The following is a 19,484-nucleotide window of genomic DNA, read 5'->3' as shown; positions in this document are numbered from 1 at the left end:
GCAAATTAAAAAGCAAAATTTTAATTGCCTGTACATGGGCAGACAGGACTCCCCCACAGAACACAAGGAAGAAGAAAAGGTGCAGAAATCCAGGTTTTTAACCAATGTGAGCTTCTGAGTCGTGTAGAACTTCAAGGCAGCCAAAAGTCATCGGTAGCCCAAGAATATTTTTGTAAGGAAATATCCCTGCTTTCATTATAAAATTGCTCATTGCTGAAAAACTTCTCCAGATGGTGACCATCATGATATTCTCACTCCAGTGGGCAAAGAGGAACAGATGATCACCTTCAGGACTCATATTAAATGAAGTATTGCACCTACTAGCAAAAGGTTATTGGTGTCTTTATTAACCTTGCCCCAAGGCTAACTTTAATTTTTCACCAGTCTAATGCTGCAGTGTTCAAAACTTAACACATTTGTCAAACAGTAAGAATGATCTATTTGGTATGGCAGTAAATTAATTCCCTAGTCTTTCATCCCTAAAAGCTGTTCTCATATCTTAGGTGAAATAGTTTTGATGGATCTCATCTAGGACTCCATAAACTCACCAATGTACCATGTGATGATGTGAAGTTTGTTTGAAAAAATTGGAAATGGCAGATGAAAAGAATCTCACATGAGGAGCTATCATGAATGTTTCAACAAAATGCATTTTCATTAAAATATATTATTTCACTGAAGCCAAAAACATGCATGTAGATTTGTCAGTTTGGATAATGTTTTCAACAGGAAATGTGCCTGAGGTCTAACGTTTTCTGATCCTTTGTGACCAGAGACAGAGAGAGAAAAAACAATAGGGGAATAATAAAAAATTGACTTTTTTACCCAAAAACATAAGTTTGGACACAATTCTACTTCATAAAAGCATTTGTAAAATAGTGTTTACATTCCACAATTCAAATCCGTGAAAATTGTTGTGAAATTATCTGCCTCTGGACAGCTGCACTTAACACAGTGAAAGGAATTCAAAAGATAATCTTTCTTTGTCTTCTTGACCATTTTCCAGAGGGCTTACAGCTTTCCTTGATAAAACTGGACATGACTGAGAAAAACTATTAATACTAAACTAATTTCACATAATTCCCCTTTTGGAACACATGCATTCTGTACTGAGGTTAGAATAATGCATTTTGCACGAAGAAAAACTGATGGCAACCTGCTGTTTCTTTGCAAACACATTGGTCCCTACCTATAAATTATTCTACACTGTGAAGCAAACAGTTTGCTTTTATCTAGAGATATGTGGGCAGCCTGGCAAAACATCTGTGGAGAATTTGAGAAAGCTGCTTTTAGTGACCTAAGTGGCTTAGCATTGCTGCTTTGGAGACAACATTTTGACACGTTTTAAATGTGTTGCATGGTGCTACATCATTGATGAGATCCTGTACAGTGTCACTTTACCTTGCGGGGGATCATCCCTTTAGGATCTTAGACAAATGAGCATGGGCTGTCATATTCTTGTCTTCCATATTTGTAGCATATGGCCTGGAAAGAAAATATGGAAGGAGCTGCCCCTCAACTTCTTAGACACCTCAATATAAATAAAGTTGAAGGTGTCACCGCATGCTCGTCTTTCCAACAAAGGCAGATGGAGGTCTCTCCTTCCTATTTTAATATTACTTAGCATGCTGCTCCTTCACAGCTCTAAGAAGCACTCTATAAACACTTCTTAGGAGCTATCAAGAAGCATTATTAAACTTGTTTGCACTCTTAACTTCTGCTTCAGAGAACCTGTCATGTATGGTATAGTCACTTATGGGGCCAATGAACAAAAGATGTACCCCAGATATAGAAAAAATCTTGCTTATATGACGGTCCCTGTAACAGGCAAATAAAAGGTTATCAAACAAAATTCTTAAATCATTGCCCTCAGATAGCCAGTTATCAGAAAAAGGGAAAGATATTAACATGATGGATGAAGAATGTACAGCTAAGCCTCTGAAATCCATGTTCAGCTAAATAGCTGAATTATTTATCAACTGTACAATATCTCAGCATCAACAGTGCCTGACAAGAGCCTGGGGATCTGGATTTGTTATCTTTTACGAGTGATCCAATTACACTTTTCTGTATGCGCAGGTGGAGAAAGTGCAATAACCTCACTGCACCAGATATGACACAGCACTTCATACAGGAAACAACTTGTGCTCCTACATATCATCAGAAAAAAAAGAAACAGGTAATATTAAACACTAAAGGTATAGCTGCAACTGTAACTGTCTTATAGCAAAACAAAAACATCCATACACTGGTTATCTGGACACCAGTAAACCCAGAGATTTTCTGATTACAGATAGGAAAGAAACACCGAAGGCAGTAGAAGAGTTTACCAAGGGTACAGACCATTAACAGTTTTTTTTTTTTACCTCACTTACTTTTGTTTGGTTCTGATATTCATTTTTTGCTAATTGTCAAGATTTCAGTAACTCAATGATAATAACTCTTTTCAGTGAGGGAATCCTGTTGTCTCTTTTTAGTGTTGCTGGTCAAGCACATATCCTAAGAATGTATACATCTGAGGATTAAAAGGATTGAAGAAAAGATTATAGTATTAAAGAATTTCTTTGTGACAATGGGGACATGAGTCTTCCCCAGGTCTTGATTCTGACAGACAGCAAACTTTTTTTGTCACTTTGCTCTGATTTGGTTCTCATTTAGTGAAAGGCTACACTACTACCTTTCCCCAAGAGCCATTCAGATGTTCAATTTAACCTTGAAAGTTCTTTGAGAAAAGAAGGCTGCATGGGACAGAATTTAACATGGGGAAGCTTCAGTTTTGGGTACAAATAGAAATAAGAGCAAGCTAGAAATAGTAAATAGACATTTCTAACCCAATGATTCTCAACTGTGCAATTAAAACTGCAAGAATCTCCTGAGAACTCTTAAGGGATCACAAAATAATACATACAGGCAGTGTCAGCCAACAAGAGCACTGCTCCTGCAGGATGAAGGGGTACCGATTATATGTTTAAACACTGACTGCAACAGTTTACATCAACCAAGAAACTACTATCTGCCTTTAATTTCTGGCAGCAGCTCAATTCCCCAGGGAAGAAGAAACAGAGAAGAAGACATAGTGTTTACATCTGCAGTTGTGATTTAAGTCACTTTTCAGTCTTCCTTCTGGTGTACTATTCCTTGAAGGAGCAGATATGCTGCCAACACAGAAGGTGCTCAAAGACAAAGCAGAGCCAAAAGGACATAATTTCCAGAAGCTGGATATGTTACTCCAGCCAATTTTTCTTTTGCCCCATGCTGATGGCTGTAGGACTGAATATTCTGTGTGAATAGTTTCACCAAATCACAAGTCTTCTGACCATGAACAGAGAAAGGACGACACAGTAATGGCAATAGGTCTAATTTTGTCCACAATGTAGAGAGTAGATACAAAGGAAAGTGTCTGCCATCTTTTAGCATTTATGAAGAAGCAGCTCAGAACAGAATAAAGCCCTGCTATTCTGTCCTGAAGCTTCTAGTATTATATTTTCTCAATAACTTCTCTAACACATTTTTAAAAGAGCCTGACTAGGCTCATTTCAACTCTAAAGTTCAAAGCTTTTATGTTGAACAAATCCTGACAAAGATGCAAAAGAACACAGAAAGCAATTCTGCTTTGTTTTTCCACTTCTTCTTTGAGGTGTGTGTATGGTTGCATCAGTTGGTGAAAATTGCCAGGAGGCCCAAAAATGACACATACCAACCGTAAAGCAAAAAACTGTAGTCCTCTGCCATTAAAGATTCATGGTGGGTGATTTTTAGCCATGTGTAGACAGCCAGCAAGAGACTTGCAAACCACTTACACACTCTTTGTAGCTTTTAAGTGGGTCCTAAGAGGTGCAGAAGCCTGGAGTTGGCCTTCAGCTCAAATGCAAATTCCATCTGACATGTGCCAAATAATTCCAGGCACTTGAGTCCTTATCAATATGTGTCCTTGTGCTACTTTGCAGCACAGTTGTTACTGCAAGGAATCACAAAATATTATCAGCACTTTGTGCTTATACAAAACTGGACCTCTCAAATGAGCTCAGAAAGGCAGAGAAGCAATGCACAATAAAACCTGAGAGCGAGCCAGAGGGAGAAATATATAAAGAAAATGTGAGATAGTCTTAAGCTATTCTGCAGGCAGTAAAATATGCCTGCTCAGAAATGCAATTATTGTTTTCTTTTGTTTGCGAGCACTCTATTTTTTCAGGTCACTGCATGAATCAAATAAGACACTCATGTTTTCTATGCAGATCTCTGGGTACTTTAAATGAACTACATATAAAGATCTGCTACGCGATTTGGGGATTTGCTGATGGGTTTTTCTTTGTCCTAAAAACTGAGGTAGGTCCCTAAGACAAATATCTTTGTGAGTATGGGAAATCTTGGATTTTGATTTATGTCTACACAAAAATTTTACATTCTAAATGCACAGGTTCTTTACTTACACTTCTGCTAATAAGGCACATAGTTGGCATAACCCATCGATGTAGGGTACAAAGACAGTACATGCAATCCAGGGTATTTTCAGCAATATTACCTCCACTCATCTGCTCTGACCTCTGCATGTTCCTTTTTTATAAGGGGTTATAAATTCAGAGAATTTAAATGCAAATCAACTTTGACGGCCACGTAAATATTGCTGCTGCTACATGCAAAAGAGCAGGCATGGGCTTGCACCTTCCTGTTTCAATGCATACACTGCATACATACATGTGTATGTGGAAGCAAGAGCAGATGAGTTAAAACACCAAAATCCTTTGCTTTATGAAGACATGAATGGCAGAAGAGCCTATAAGCAGCCTGGAAAAAGGATTTTGAGAACTTGACTAACTGCAGATGTTGCTTTGATTACTCAAAGGAAATTTTCTTTTAGTGCAAATCCCTTTTTACTGCACCTCTCTCTTCGGGTTACTGCATCTGTGTTGTGTTATGTAGAATACACAGCTTAGACAACAAAGGGACACTGGCAATTAGAATAAATATGAAGGGGAAAAGTCATCTGAGGCTTCACCCATCATCACCACCACCCTCATATGCTTCAGTTTGGATTTGGCAAAAATTTGTCAGACATTTCACTTCAAATCTATCTAGATATCTCTGACCCATTACAGCAAATAGCTGACTTTATATCAAAAAGTAGTGTGAAGTAATAAAAGTTACAGTTATTCCAATAGATAAGAATTATTGACTCATAAGAGTTTAGCCCACAATAGTTGAGTTTGTTTGCTGTAAAGTATTATTTTAAAAATTCTTTCCTTCCTATTTAAATTAAAATAAACTTCATTTCCTAATACCATACATCATAAGAGATGCTGCTATGTGCTCTATCCAAACAAATGCTCAAACAAACCCACCCTGGCAGCAACTACCTTCAAGGCTTTTAAGCCTCTTGGCTGCTCTCCTCTGCTTCAGTGAAACAGAAAACCATCCTGTATTCAAGGGAAAAAAAAATCTGTTTCTATATTCCCTGAAAATATTTCAAGCATTAACCCTCTTTTTAAAAAAAAATTATTCAAATCTTCTGCTTAGGGCTTATATGAAGGAGGAAATCTTGTCAAAGCAATAGTGTTCAATATTATTATTAATAACAAACTACTTTTAAAGCACAGATAAGGACTGACTAAACACAGTCACTGTTTAAACACAGTCACCATAGCTGTTCTGGTCACTTTCTGAGTTCATTTCCCACAAATAACTGAGCAGCACTGGAACAAAAGAAAATGAGAGGTGATTTTAATAGGTACCTGCATCAAATTAACTGCAAATACCAGTCTCCACTTGGGAAGCTTCTGACTCACACTGCCTCACAAGAAGCATGGAATTAGGAAAATTCTTGTATAAAAATTATATTTTGAATACCAAGAGAAACTGTGATTCATTAAAAATAGCAAGGTATCTGTAAAACAGGTAACAAAAAATATTCCTTTACACAGTACATAGTGAAGTGAAAATTTCTGTGGAAATGTTTTCACAATTTATTGATCTTTAAATACATTCCCTTAAAGAGAAGAGAAATGTATATGTACATGTATATGTATATGTCTAATATGTATAGTTCCACTATTTCGGGCACTTCTGGATGTGTACAGGGGGAAACCGGATGGCAAAAAGCAACTCCAACAATTTCTTATCTTCATTGAAGACAAAACACTGAGATAGATGGACTGCTGGTCTGTCGCAGCTAAGAATTTCTTGTTTTTGTCAGTCATATCTTACGGTCTGAACTAGGGACTGAGCACAACAACAGAAATGCAGCATGCATGGACCTGTCCATTACATTTCCAGAGTACTTGAGACAGAAATTAGATATGGTGGTATCCCATAATGTATCTGATAGCTTAAAAGTCATTGAAACAGCTCAAATTCTGCATTTTGAAATTCTGGGTATTTGCTAATGATAAATATGTTAAACCTAAACTGGCCAAATAATGTATTCTCAGGAGCATTCCAAATGCAACAAGGAGGGTGACTTTACTGGTCTATTTTGCTTTTAAGATCATGAGTTTTTACGGCAAGTAAGAAAATAAAATGGTAAAATGATGATGCAAAAATGTGCTTCCAGGGCTAAGTTCTAGTTCTCTAAATAGCAATGTTCTGCTTTAGCTTTAGAGGACTGGAAACTGTAAGGAGTGAAGTAGTGACCACAGAAGGAACTGAAACATATCATCATGTTTTATATACTTTTCTTCAATGACCTCTGCACCTTTCCTATATAGAAAAACCCAAGCTAAGACAAAATATCTGTATATAAAATTACATTGACTTGAAATTCAGACTGTTTTGAATCTAGTGGTTCAGTTAGAACACACCTGTAATTTTTATTTAGCTATTTTAACACACCTGTAATTTTTATTTCGCTATTTTTTGTATAAATGTCTTTTTTTTTTTTTTTTTTTTTTTAAATTCCATTTGTATTCTTTGTATTATATAAATGGGATCTTTCTTCTCAGTGAAACTTTGGTGAAAGAGGTCATCCAATCAGCTGCTATATAAACTCTCTATGAAGTCTGTGAACTTTCTAGGTTATGTCGTTTCCTTTTTGACTGCTGGGAACGTTGTCAAACACAATCCTTTGAAGAAAGACTTGCTCACCATCTCACTTCACCTCCTTTGAGGTAGATATTTAGAAATATCTAGTCTTCCACTAACATATAGAATATGTAATTTTACTTGTGTTTCAGTGTGAGGAGAGTTTAGAAAAAATGACTCCCTTTCTAAATGAGACACATCACAAAGAAAATTTCAGAATAAATATAGTGATAAAAAGAAACAAAAGCAGAGGATAACTACATCTTTTCTTCTGGTACTGTGCTTGATTCCATTCTATCACCACCCATAACACATCAACATCCATCCTGATCAATGTCTTTCCCCTTTTTCATGATTAACACTTCAAAAACTTCCACTACTCTCTGCCATTGTTAACCTAAGCAATAACAATCATAACATTTAGTCTATTTTCTAAACAATCACTATTTTCCTCCTGTTTGAATGTCCTAAAAATAAATAAATAAAATCCAGACATGGTTTCTTGACAGCTGTGGTACTGGCACTTAATAAATTCTTTGTAACAGCCAACAAGTATTGCTTATTTTCTTCTCTAAAAAAATATGAAGTTAAAAATTTGTGATCCCACAAGATAATTTTCTTTCCATGTTATATTTGCAACCTCTCTTTCAGGGAGTCAGGTCAGCTTTTGCATTAATTACTGCAGGACATAGTAAATGTCATCTCAGAATGTTAAGACAGCTGTGAGAGTTCAAATACTGCTTTATTTCTAAACCATAATTATATTCCGGGATCTGTTGGGCACAGTCATGCTTGTCATTGTATACAACATTATTCACCTTTCTCATCATCCTTTCTAATCCAGACTTGGACAGTAGTGTCCAGCCATCAGTCTGTAAGTATGGTGAAAAATGAGGTGGCAGCTTAAGGGCACTCCTTAGGAGAAGTGGAGTCCAAAGTGCAGTGAAGAGGAGGCAATGCTTGTGTGATGGTTTCTTTTTCCTGATGGCAAACCTTTGATTAAATACTGAGCCAGAAGCAGACAGGCAGGCCTCTAAAAGGGGAGCTTGGAGAGACTAGTGTCACTCCACTGACAGAAAAAACTCCAGTCTTCGGTCTCTTGTTGGTAGACACTGATTTTTTTCTGTGACAAGCTCTTTGGTTGAAAACTATCTTACAGATAGAAGCAGTAGATAAAGACAGGATGGAAAATGACACCATCCTTCTAATATTTGGCAAGGAGAATACCCCTGCACCTCTAAATGGTGCTGTTTAATCAATGAAGTAATTAATTTTTCTAAGAAATGTTATGGTGGCCTGGACATCCCTTAGCATTTACATTTGCAATCCTTATTCTCATACCTATAATCACAAAGTCTTGCATCTCAGGGAAGACAAGCTTAAGTACTTCTGGACCCACTGGTTCAAGGAGAAGATGCCATAAAAGACATGACAAGCGTATTAAGATTCACAGTAAAATCAGGTTGCAAGTCAGAACCTATAATCAGACATAACACCAGTGGATGTGTTTCTTAAACTCAGTATGAGCATTAAGTAAAAAATGACTGATTAATTCAATTATCCTACGTAGCTTCCCACTTAAATATTTATGACAACTCTATCTCTCCTGAGCATAATAAAATGTAAAATGAATCTAAGCACCTGAAAGCAGCATTCTCTATCAAGCTGTGTGGGTAGAATATCCCAGATATCTCATTAAAAAGTAACAAAAATTCACAAGTTGAAGTGTTCTCTGCTGCTCGTGTTCAACAGGCAAAGAAACAGGGTCTGGAGCAGTACTACAGACTTAATTTAGCCAGGATTGTGGTAGAAACAGAGGACATCTTCATCTTCTGGTACTTTTTTTGAAAGTTTTAAAGTTTTGGATTTCCCCCCTCAAAATAAGAAATCAAAAGGTCGGGCCTCATGGTTATGTGCTGGCTTTGTGGAGATTCTTTTTATTGCTAATACCAGCTACAGTCAATTATATTCACCCTAGTGCTCATTTACTCATGTCAGTTTGGAGTTTGCAAGCTTGGGGGAAATGATGCCTCAGGTTTAAGCTTTTATATTTTTCAGATTCTATTCTCCTTCTGCTTCTGCGTAAGTGTAGGGGATAGTAAGCTCTCTTCACGGAGTAGGTAGACAAAACAGGTCCTTCTCTAGCTGGGGACCAAGGCCAGCCAATCCAGATCTCAGGCCCAAGAGCATAAACAACGGTGGACCGAAAAGGGAAAAATAAAATGGATGGGACTTCATGGGCTAAAGCTGTAATTGGACAATTAGCTCCAATATGCTAGGACCAAAACTTATAAAAGTGGGAGACCCTGTGACTGGTCACCCATTTTGTGGCTATTTTGTGTTGTGCAGCCCAAGTTGGATCTGTTTGAGGCGTCTTAATAAATACCTGCTTTATTCTTTAGCTCCATCTAGTCTCTGTTCTAGGTCAGCCTTCACAAGGCGTCAGTCCTGTAAGAGCAGCACTGGCCATGCTTCTGACCAGATGGCTGTCAGCAGGAGAGGAGATAACTCCCTGGTTCATCCATAGGCTATGCAACGTGGGCCTGGAGCTGACCTCCTGGGTCAGAGCCCAGACTCCTGCTCTCGCAGGCAGCCCTGCCATTGAAAGGTAGCACCTTGGCCAGGAGCTGACGTATGGTTTGTTCTTCCCACTGTGAATCCCTCCCTGTTTTCTCCAGGGACATAAGAGTATGTGCTTCAGCTGCTTCTGTTCCCAGGGTTAGCTAAAGATCCCTCGCAAAGTCACAGCATGACAAGGATCATTAGCCTCCTCCTGGAATTCAAAAAGCATTTTTAATTTTTCAGTTTAGATTGAAAAATTGAGACACAAGGCTGCGTGTTCTGGGTTCAGCTGTGAACTGCATACAGCCCTGTGGTAAATATACATACTGCAGACACTGCTCAACTGCACAGCTGGTATCAAAAGCAGCTCAGACTTTCCCAAGAAAAACAGGATAAGACCCAGTATATGGGATATAAGGCTTGAGGATAAGAAGTAAGTTCGTGATTTAGTACACATAATTGCACCAGCTTGGGCAGTTTTCTGAGCTACCTTCAGGATGCCTTCTTGCCCTCTTGGAGCAGACCAGAATGAGTACAACTCAAAGTGTGGCCCAAATCTGCCTTGGCCTTTGAAAGTGGTGTTGTGACTCCACAAAAGACAATGCTAGATCTTCTGCAGAGTTGAATAAACTCGCTTAAGGGTTCCAAAGTGAGACGGGAGCACAAGGAAAATTAAAAGTTACAAGTTCCTGTCTCTCAGTCTGTATTCAATCAATGAAACCACATGTCCTCTCTGCTTAGACATACAGCTTTGAAGACATGGCCCTTCATGGCCTGAGGTTTCACTGTTCCAGCTTTGTTATTTTGGTTTGTTTTTTTCCTTTTAGCCTTTACTACCAACATCAGACAGAGTCACTCAAAGCCAATAGAGGGAAGAAGACTGTTGTCACAGTGGGTAACTCAACTTAATAAGAGCACTCGCAAAATTTTTTTTGTTTCTTGCAAGCATGCAAATAGACAGAATGATTTACAAGGATGCAGGGAAACCAGCACAAAACTTCCCCCGATGTTATGGTTAAGACAGCTTGGAAACTATAGTGCTGTGCAGGGAACAGCACAAACATACACTGCAAAAAGCCAAGGCAACTATTCAAATCCATCTTTGTTTTAAGCATCAACTATTAAAGTGACCATGCTGGTTTTACCTTGTTCTCTCTCAGAGTAGGTGACAAAAGGCTTTTTAAATGCTGAAAAGTTGCCAGTCTGTCTTTTCTGAATTGCACAGGGAATTTGTCTTCTTGGCTTTTGAATAACTATGCAGAGTGAAAGCCAGAAGGAATAGTTGGACATACTATATCAAACGTGCATGGAAGAAAGAAAAATAAATATAAACCTGGCATATTGAGACTCATATGAATTAAAGTGCCTAGATTATACAGCATGCAGATTTTAATGTGGCCTGAATAAGACACGGTAGAATTCATGGCAATTATTTTACTACATGAGCAAAGAAAATTAACCTCATGTTGCTAATGCTGCAGACTACCCCAAGTCCTTGATTTAACTATACCATGTGGACAACTTTGTGACAAAGTTAAATAATCTTTCTGTCTTTCACCACTTCTTGCAACTCTTTTTACTATTCATTGGATAAGCAATCTTAGATCTCAGATGGAGACAAAAAATTGCAATAGCAAAAAAAGAATCACCTTTTATTCTGTTCCTGGAGTGCTCTTGAAGCAAATATTATGATTTTCTAAAATATATGTATGATTTTGAATTGTGCAATAAAGTTTTCTGCAAATTACAGCTATGAGATGGCTTATTATTGAAAGTGTCACTAGTTGCAGTTGGTCACATTAGTCATGTGAAGAGTTTTTGGGTTCATGCTCAATGCTCAGAATTTCTAGGACTGATGTTTCTGGTGGAAATTCTCATAGAAAGCTGTGTAAGACAAACTCAACAGAACAGCTTACAATTCACTGCTAAGGCTCTTCTCAAGACTCATGTAAATGTGCCCAAAAAGCAAGGGAAAAGGAATGCAAATATATCACTCCCATTTTCAGGAATTTCTGCTTCCAGGGCCAAATTCTCCTGTGAAGAAAATGGCCATTTTCTTGTGCTTGTCTGGCTGAGAACACACTGCATAATATTTTGACACTTCAAACTGAAGTCTGACTAATCTATGACACGTACATTTGAAGAAATCAGTAAAAAGGAGATGTAAAAGGGGGTTTTGTTCCTTTTCTTTTGTTTTCGGGTATATTTCTAAATGTATCTAAGATTTGTGGATAAATATTTATTTTTTAAAACAGATGCCAGAATGTGGTAATGAAGTTTGAGAATGTGAATGTTCTTTCTCTCTTAAAAAAACAAAAAAAAACCCCAAACCAAACCAAAAAACAACAGAAAAAAAAGAAAAAAACCAAACCAAACCATGCACTCTCCATTGTAACTTTCTTCCCAATGTCATGCGCTAATATGTCATCATAACATCTGTCATCTGTATGCTTTCTCAACAAAATTAATATTGATGTTTTTAGTAGAGTGTTAAAAAGGCTTTACTGTGAGATATTTTATTGTTTAATTTTGAATATTCAAGTTCTATATGCTCTATTTCTCATATTTTCTATTTTTGAAATGGGTTTATTTGCACTAGGTTGCAAGACTACATTCTTTATTTAAAGAGAAGCCAGAAATTATTAAAATTGGTAAAAGAAGATGGTCCATAGGAAATGTATAATTTTGAGAAGCTACTACAGAATCATAGTCATGGATTCCTTTCCCATGTGTGAAGATTCATGGCTCTGATTCTATTCTACTGCCTTTGAAGTCAATGGAAAATTTCCCATTAGTTTCAGTAGGGCCTTTGTTTTATTTTCAGAAGTATTTTTTAAAGTTTCCCATTTTGAAGTTCCCATGATTTAACCTTGGGTGTGACCTTGAGAGAATTTTTATGCCCATGAACAGAAAGAATTACTGAAGTCAATGAGCCTGGAGGGCTGGTCCAAATATCATCACTTATAGTGCTATATTCTGTTGACTGCATAGAATGCCAATATCTTGGTCTCTCCATCCCACTTTATAATTCAAGATATGTAGCTGTGCAGCTTATGCAAGACTTATACTGCTAACAATGGCAGCTCAGTAGAAAAACACAGTTAATACTTTGTGGAATGACATGGACATAAAACTACAAGTGACTAGTTTCAGTGTGTTAGGGAAAAATAGCAAAAAGGCAATTTTCTCCAAGTTTCTTGGGACTATTCTGAACAACATTTAGTGTAATAGGCTTGAAAGAAATATTTTCAAGAAAGCAGCTGAAACTTTGTTTTACATAAATTCCGTTGATTCAGGAAAGCAATTATTGCTGCATCAAGGGATTTTTTAAAGACCTGAATAATAAACAAGATAATGGGCTCTATCAGTTTCATGGGATATTTAAGGGTGTAATTCACTTTTCAAAATGAAAATTTATCCTAAAGTTTCATCTGGTGATGCAGTGCACCATCCTGCACCATGTAAAATCTCACTGCCATGGTTTGATTTAATTGGAAGCAGAGATAAAAACACCACCGTGTATTAACAGCAGTCTCACTAATTAACGTCAGCCAAAACTTTAACTCATTCCAGGCATTGTTGCATTTTACTTTTACACATATCCTTCTAAAAAAATCAATGTCCCCTCCACTTCCTTCACCCTGATGAAGCTCTCATTGGTACCAGTGTGATGCCAAGGAAGAACCCAATTGGAACCCTGTACTGGATGTTCTTTCCGCTATTCTGTAACAATGACCTAAGTTCACACACACGTCTGTATTTACACCTTTTCATTCCCTCTTTCTCTGCTGCACATTTGTTCTACATTCTTCCTCCCTCATCTCTGCACTCCCCAATGTGAAGCACAATCCACTCCAGGAGGTTTCTGTGGATTTCAGCAAGCGTGGACGGGCTTCTGACTGATATTCTCTCCCTCCCGTGACTTACATAAACTAAATGGCATTTGGATTTCTGAAAGAACTGTATTTGGTTGGAAAGTGAATACTTCTTTTATTCTTAATTTTTCAAAACAGAGTTTCTAATGGGCTTTTTTATCCTCCTTAAATAGAAAAGTAATTTTTTCTCAGCAGCTCCAAGCTCCCCTTAGATTTGTGAGCTGAACATTTTGTTTCCTTTAGTGTGCTGATATCTTTCCAAAACAGCATCAATGAAAAAAGCACAGAAATAAATCCATCTTTCTTGAAAGAGGTCTCTGCTAAATAAATGGGTTTAAGGACATCCAGGCTCTACCCATAGGAGATAGCAAGAGCATTTAACAAAGTAAATGTACTTCTGTGCTAAATTACTTTTCACCCCTCAAATATAGTAGAAACATTAGGTAATGATGCTCCAGATCGAATGAAGACCAGCAAACACATAATCAAGAAGAAATGAACATTGGAAAACCTATAAAATCCCTGACATTCAACTAGGCCAGTTCATTACACTTGGTCTGACTCAATTTCTTCTGTAAGTACAATAGTATCTAGCAGACACTTCCCTGCTGAAGGCCAAATGTGCTCGCTTGACATACTGATTTTAATAAAACATGTGTTTCAATGTTTCTTTAAAATTAAATGCTGAAGTTTGGGGAGACTAGGTGTCAAAGGAGCACTGGATACCTGGAAGTAAGCACCACATAAATATATTTGCTTGCAATGAGTTGAACAAAAACATCACTAAATTAACAATTAAACATTGTTAAGTGATAATTTACTGGAAAAGTATTGCAGATGGTGAGTTTGGGAATCAGAAATGAAAAAGTAGGGAAAGACTCAGAAAGTATGGAAAGAGCAGCATGTCATGAGACATCTTTTTTGGTTACAAGTGAAATATCTTCAGGTGGATTTCCCTTCTATAATTAGGACCCATGCAAAAATGCATAAAACTTAGAAAACAAATTGTACATCAATAAGGTCTCAAAAAAGAACAGTCAAATTCTACAGAAAAACAGGATAAACTTGTGATAAGAATTTTGATTATCCAGTATGTTATTACCTACACGGGTTTGAAAACATTAAATCTCTTGGATTGCATTATATTTGGTTCAAAGGGTTCAAAGGGTCTCCTATTGTATATATTTGCCCTTCTGTTGAGATGAAAAATTCAAATGAAAAATTTGGGACATTTTCTGCTATTAACTGCTGGACAACAGTTGTGAAGGAGAGAAGAAATATCCATTCCTTAGCACTCTTCTGTGTTCCTTGGAGCAGCACAGTCTCTTAAGTGCACACTCAACAAGGATGAAAAAAAATGCTTTCAAGTTAAATCTATTGTCAGGTTTGGGTTTTAACGCATTTTCTCACTCCACTTATATTTGGACAGAAGGCATTATTTTCCTTCCTAGTGTGAGTAGTATTCTATTTCCTATGCTCACTCAGGGGAACATGTGGGGAGTTTCTTTTAATAAATTCACAAGTAAGAAGTTGCTCTTACTTGTGAACCCCATATTACTTATGTTGCTAGAACTGTTTTAACTTTTCATCTTAAACTGAGCTTTAAAACAAATTTTCTAGCCTGCAGCTTATAATAATAGGCAAAACAACCAATGTGAATGGTTGCAAAGTTCCTTCTGGTACTTTTCTACCAAGACTAACAATACCAATGCAGAATCAATCCTCACACCTCTACTGAACATAATGCTGTCACAAAGGCTTTGTAAATCCCTGGACCTCACATGACTTAGGCTCTGATATCTCTGCTCTACTACAACGCCTGACCTGTCACTTTAAAGTAACTCTGGTACTTGCAAAATTTAGAGGCATTTGATTTTTCTCTGTCAGAGAAAGTCTGCACTGCCAGACAAGTTCACAACATACCTCCACAGAGGAAACAATATGCTCATGAAAAATCATTGAGGCATTGTTAGAGCCACACAGGAGCTCCTACCTCACTTGCTTCACTGACAGAGTGAGCAGACCAGCATGTGGACATATGTGAGATGGTGGAGTTCATGGGGAGGGCTGCAGTGTTTCCCCAGTGTCAGTGATGGGTGCTCTGCACACCTGCCTCTTCTTGGATTAACAGGGAGGAAAGTGTGTGTACATGTGGAGGCTCTGGCCTTCACCCCCACCTCAACTACTATAACCACTGTCAAAAGTGAAGCATTTTCTCAAAAAAAAATACCAGCAGCTTCAGACAGATTAGAGAAGGTGTGCACCTACTGAAGATATAAAAAAAGAGAAGAGAAATTACAATGTTTAAAGTTTTGTATTACAACCAAATCAGAAATTGAATTGTTTGGAAAAAAAAAATCACAGGGTTTTCTCTTAACTACTATCAGATTTCTGCAGTAAATAAGACAGATATGGAAGTTTCTGAAAAAAGAGCTCACTGTTATCCTTTGTAAAGAAATTCCTAGGCAACTTAAATATAGAATTTGCAATTAGCTACTGCTATAATTATTGAGTCAAAACCCAGATGGGAATACCAGACATGAAAAATCAAATTTTGTAGTTATATTGATTTAAAATACAGATATAACTAATTCTAGGACTACATTCAAATACTTATTTCAATATTTTAATAACGTTCCCCATTTTCAAGTATATTATCCTAATAATGTTCACATGTGAGCATTTTCTAAATGGCAAATTATTTTACCTACCATTTAGACACCATGTTTACACAAAGAAAATAACATCTTAACCCATGAAGAACTGTCAAAAATTAATGAGGCTTAGAGGTATGGCAGGCAAGCTCTGAGTGAGATCAGGAAGTTTTTCAGACTAAGAGCTGTTAGCAATGCATGCATAACAGGGACACTTGATTTACATGCCCTTTTACAGTTAAAAGCATGTTGTAAAGATGAACAATTCACCAAATGCTTCTGTAGGCTAGATAAATACTATAGAACAAGCTGAAGCAGAAAAGTGAATAGCTGTATTTTGAAGATTTTGAGCAACCACAAGATTTCTAATAGGATTTTAGATGTTTAGCGCTTGATTGGTATGTACTTTTCATCAGTGCATATTTTCTGGTGAAAAATTCTGAATCAATGACATTAAAAAGCTTTGTACTGCATTGCTATAATTAAATTTTTAATTGCAATTTGGATTTGAGCACTATCTACACATGGCTGATATTTCCAGTGTTGATGCAAACCAGTATCCTCCTACTACAGATCTGGGACCGGTGAACTCTGAGCGTTGATTTCAATCAGCCTCACAATTTTTCACAGAGAGAACAGATAATCAACCACTGCACCTCTGCTTGGCCAAGTTCCCACCAACCACCCTGGCTCCTTGGATTCAGGAAAGTAGTAAAGGTGGATCTGGATTTACACAGATGTGGATTAATATATATTCTGGGCATATATTCTGAAAAAAAAAAAAAAAAAAAAGTGCCATGGTCATATTCACATTGCCTAGTTCAGGTGTCATAGTTACCAGTAGCTTTAAGTATCTGGTAAATCTGGAAAAAAATTATTAAAGGTGAGGTAAGATGCTTTGGAAAATATCAAGAGTTCTATTTGTTATTACTACTAGAGGAAAAAAAAATACTTTAAAATTATAAAATTCAACATAGTTCTCATTTTCACATGGGTTTTATGAGGTACAAATAGAAAATAATCAGGATTTAGAGCTAGGATAGTTTAGATTCACCCCAAAGCAGTAAGGGTCAAATGCAATTAGCCCTAGCTTCCACATCAAAGTCAGACAGATCTATAAGAGTTTCTGCATGACCTGTTCCTAGCTTCAGCCTATTAAAATTTAGATTGGAAAGAGTGTCCAGAAAAGAGCACAGATTGTAAACATGGTATTAGATTAATATATGAGGAAATATTTGGTTGAAAACTTTGAAAATAGACTACAAAATCCCTCAAATTTTGGCATGTTATTTCAAATTAATCTTAACTGGACCTGACAACTGTTACCAGCTGATGGCAGTTCTGTGTGAAATAAGGAATCAAATTCCACTGCAGCTACCACTGGTTACAGCCAAAACCACAACACCCATTTGGAGTAACTGTGCCCTTGTGACACCAAAAATCCCCAAATAGTGAAGGAGATGAAACTATCCAGTTATTCCCTAGAAGGTCCCTCTGAGATAAGATGAGGGACAGAATCAGATTATGTGTATGTGTGAAAGGAGGATGAAAGAGTGGCTCATAGTTCCATAGCACCTCTGCTGTACTTCTTCTTTGAATAGAGACACTCATTGTTTGAGATTTTCAGTCTGATAAACTGGCACTACAACAATTAATAATTGAATAAGTTGAAACTAAATCTTTTCTACTCACTGAAATGACAAGATGGGAAAATACAATACAATATATAGGCATGTTAGTATATTAGTATATTTTCTAGTTTCTGTATCAAAATAAGAAGTCATTTAAATGCCTTTATTCTTAACCTTCTTAATATGGTATCAAAGAAAAATTGATCACACTCATATCACCCTTCACCAAAAAAATGAAGGGAAAAATTTCTCTATGCTGAACATAGATTTATATATGACCTCCATTAACATTAATGAGATCCTTTAGCTAAATCCCCAAGCCCTGCAGAAGAAACCTATACTTAATAATTTAGTCAAGAACTAAAAAGATGGTGGAATAAGACCTAAGAAATAGCAAAAAAAAAAATCAGCAGAAATAAAACACTAACAGGAATTGCAACATGGGACAGCAAAACCACTGCAGAAATTCATTGTTTCCAGAGGAATGGCGTTGCTGGATTCAGAGTCCTGAAGAAGTAAAAATAGAGCTGGTGTAAAGAAGAGTGACAAAAGTCCAAGAAGCTTAGGAAGCTCACTAGCCTATCATCACCTCCAGAAATGGTAGCACATGACTCCATGATGGTGCAGGTTGGAAGATATGGTATTATTTTCCAGGGATGAACCAAAGTGATACTTTGTGTTTGTGTATTGTTTTATTAGTGGGTAATTAACTTAATGGGAAGAAATTTATCTGTCCTTGCTTCAGCAAAGGCAACAAGGAAGAAGATATGTGAACAACTTTATGCTTTTTCAAGCAAAAAACCTCAAAATAATACTTTAAACCAGATGAGCTCTTGTTATAGCGGGCTGTATATTTAACACAATTTTGTAGCATGAAAGTTCATTCTTTCAGGTTTCCTATGTCTCTACACCCTGTAAGGGCACTGGAAAAAAATGAGACACATTCAGGGATGAATATGTCAATTTTGGCAATCTAAGCTGTGATACCTTTTAACAACTTCTGTTCTCTTATCCCACATCTTGTAAGGTAAATCCCACATCAATTCAGACCCCCTAAAAATGAGTAGAATTTGATGGAAACAGACAGCTAGATTTAAAGGAATTATACCAAGAATACTTTCGGCCCAAACTCTGTATAACAAATTTCTGCCAGTGAAGATCATCACAGGAGCAGAAAATCTAATAAACTTTTTTACTATGTTATCACCTTTTATTTAACAACAGACAAACAAATGCCAGGAGGTTTCATTTTCATGCCATGAGAGGTTGCAAAGATATATATATTTAAAATTAAATAGCTATTTGAAAGGCAGAAAATAAGTTGAATTTAAAGCAGTCTGACCCAGTGTATCTGGGAGTCTCTAGTATGCAGTGTGAGAAATTATTTCTTACACCTGCAAGAGTGTTGCTGCAGAACAGAGTCCTTATGCAGGGCAGGTAAAATGAATAAAGATTTCATCTATCATGTGTCCTAGGAAAAGACCAACTTCTTAAGGAGTTGATCAGGAAGAATTAAATTCAGGTATTAATTTAAAATATAAGAGACTTCTCCAAATTGTAATTTGCACTGTGATTCTGCTAAGAAACTCAGATTTGGTTAACATTTGTGTGAATTGGTCAGCATTTGTGTGATGCCTGCTTCCAAAAATGTTCAAAACCCTCCTGCACTTATTCAAATAACTAATCACATTTTATTTCTACCTCAGTTTCTCTGTAGTGAAGTTCAGAAATTTATCTACCACTTGTAA

The 19,484-nt window shown here is 36.8% G+C and overlaps 1 protein-coding gene across 7 annotated transcripts in view; it reads right to left on the bottom strand.

Moving 5' to 3' along the window:
- The window catches only part of FLRT2 (fibronectin leucine rich transmembrane protein 2), a 57,971-nt gene that overhangs the window by 11,703 nt on the left and 26,784 nt on the right, over positions 1-19,484 (bottom strand). Inside the window, exon 3 of one of the 7 annotated variants that reach the window (XM_041471963.1) lies at positions 16,762-16,874. The exons of the other annotated variants lie outside the window; for them this stretch is intronic. The gene's annotated coding sequence lies outside the window, so the exon portion shown is untranslated. The remainder of the gene's footprint in view (positions 1-16,761; positions 16,875-19,484) is intronic. 7 annotated transcript variants of the gene reach the window in all.

This window comes from Pyrgilauda ruficollis, unplaced genomic scaffold (assembly GCF_017590135.1).
Source record: "Pyrgilauda ruficollis isolate IOZ18807 unplaced genomic scaffold, ASM1759013v1 scaffold28, whole genome shotgun sequence".
Lineage (NCBI taxonomy): Eukaryota > Metazoa > Chordata > Aves > Passeriformes > Passeridae > Pyrgilauda > Pyrgilauda ruficollis.
This window is presented reverse-complemented; position numbering and strand designations above follow the sequence as displayed.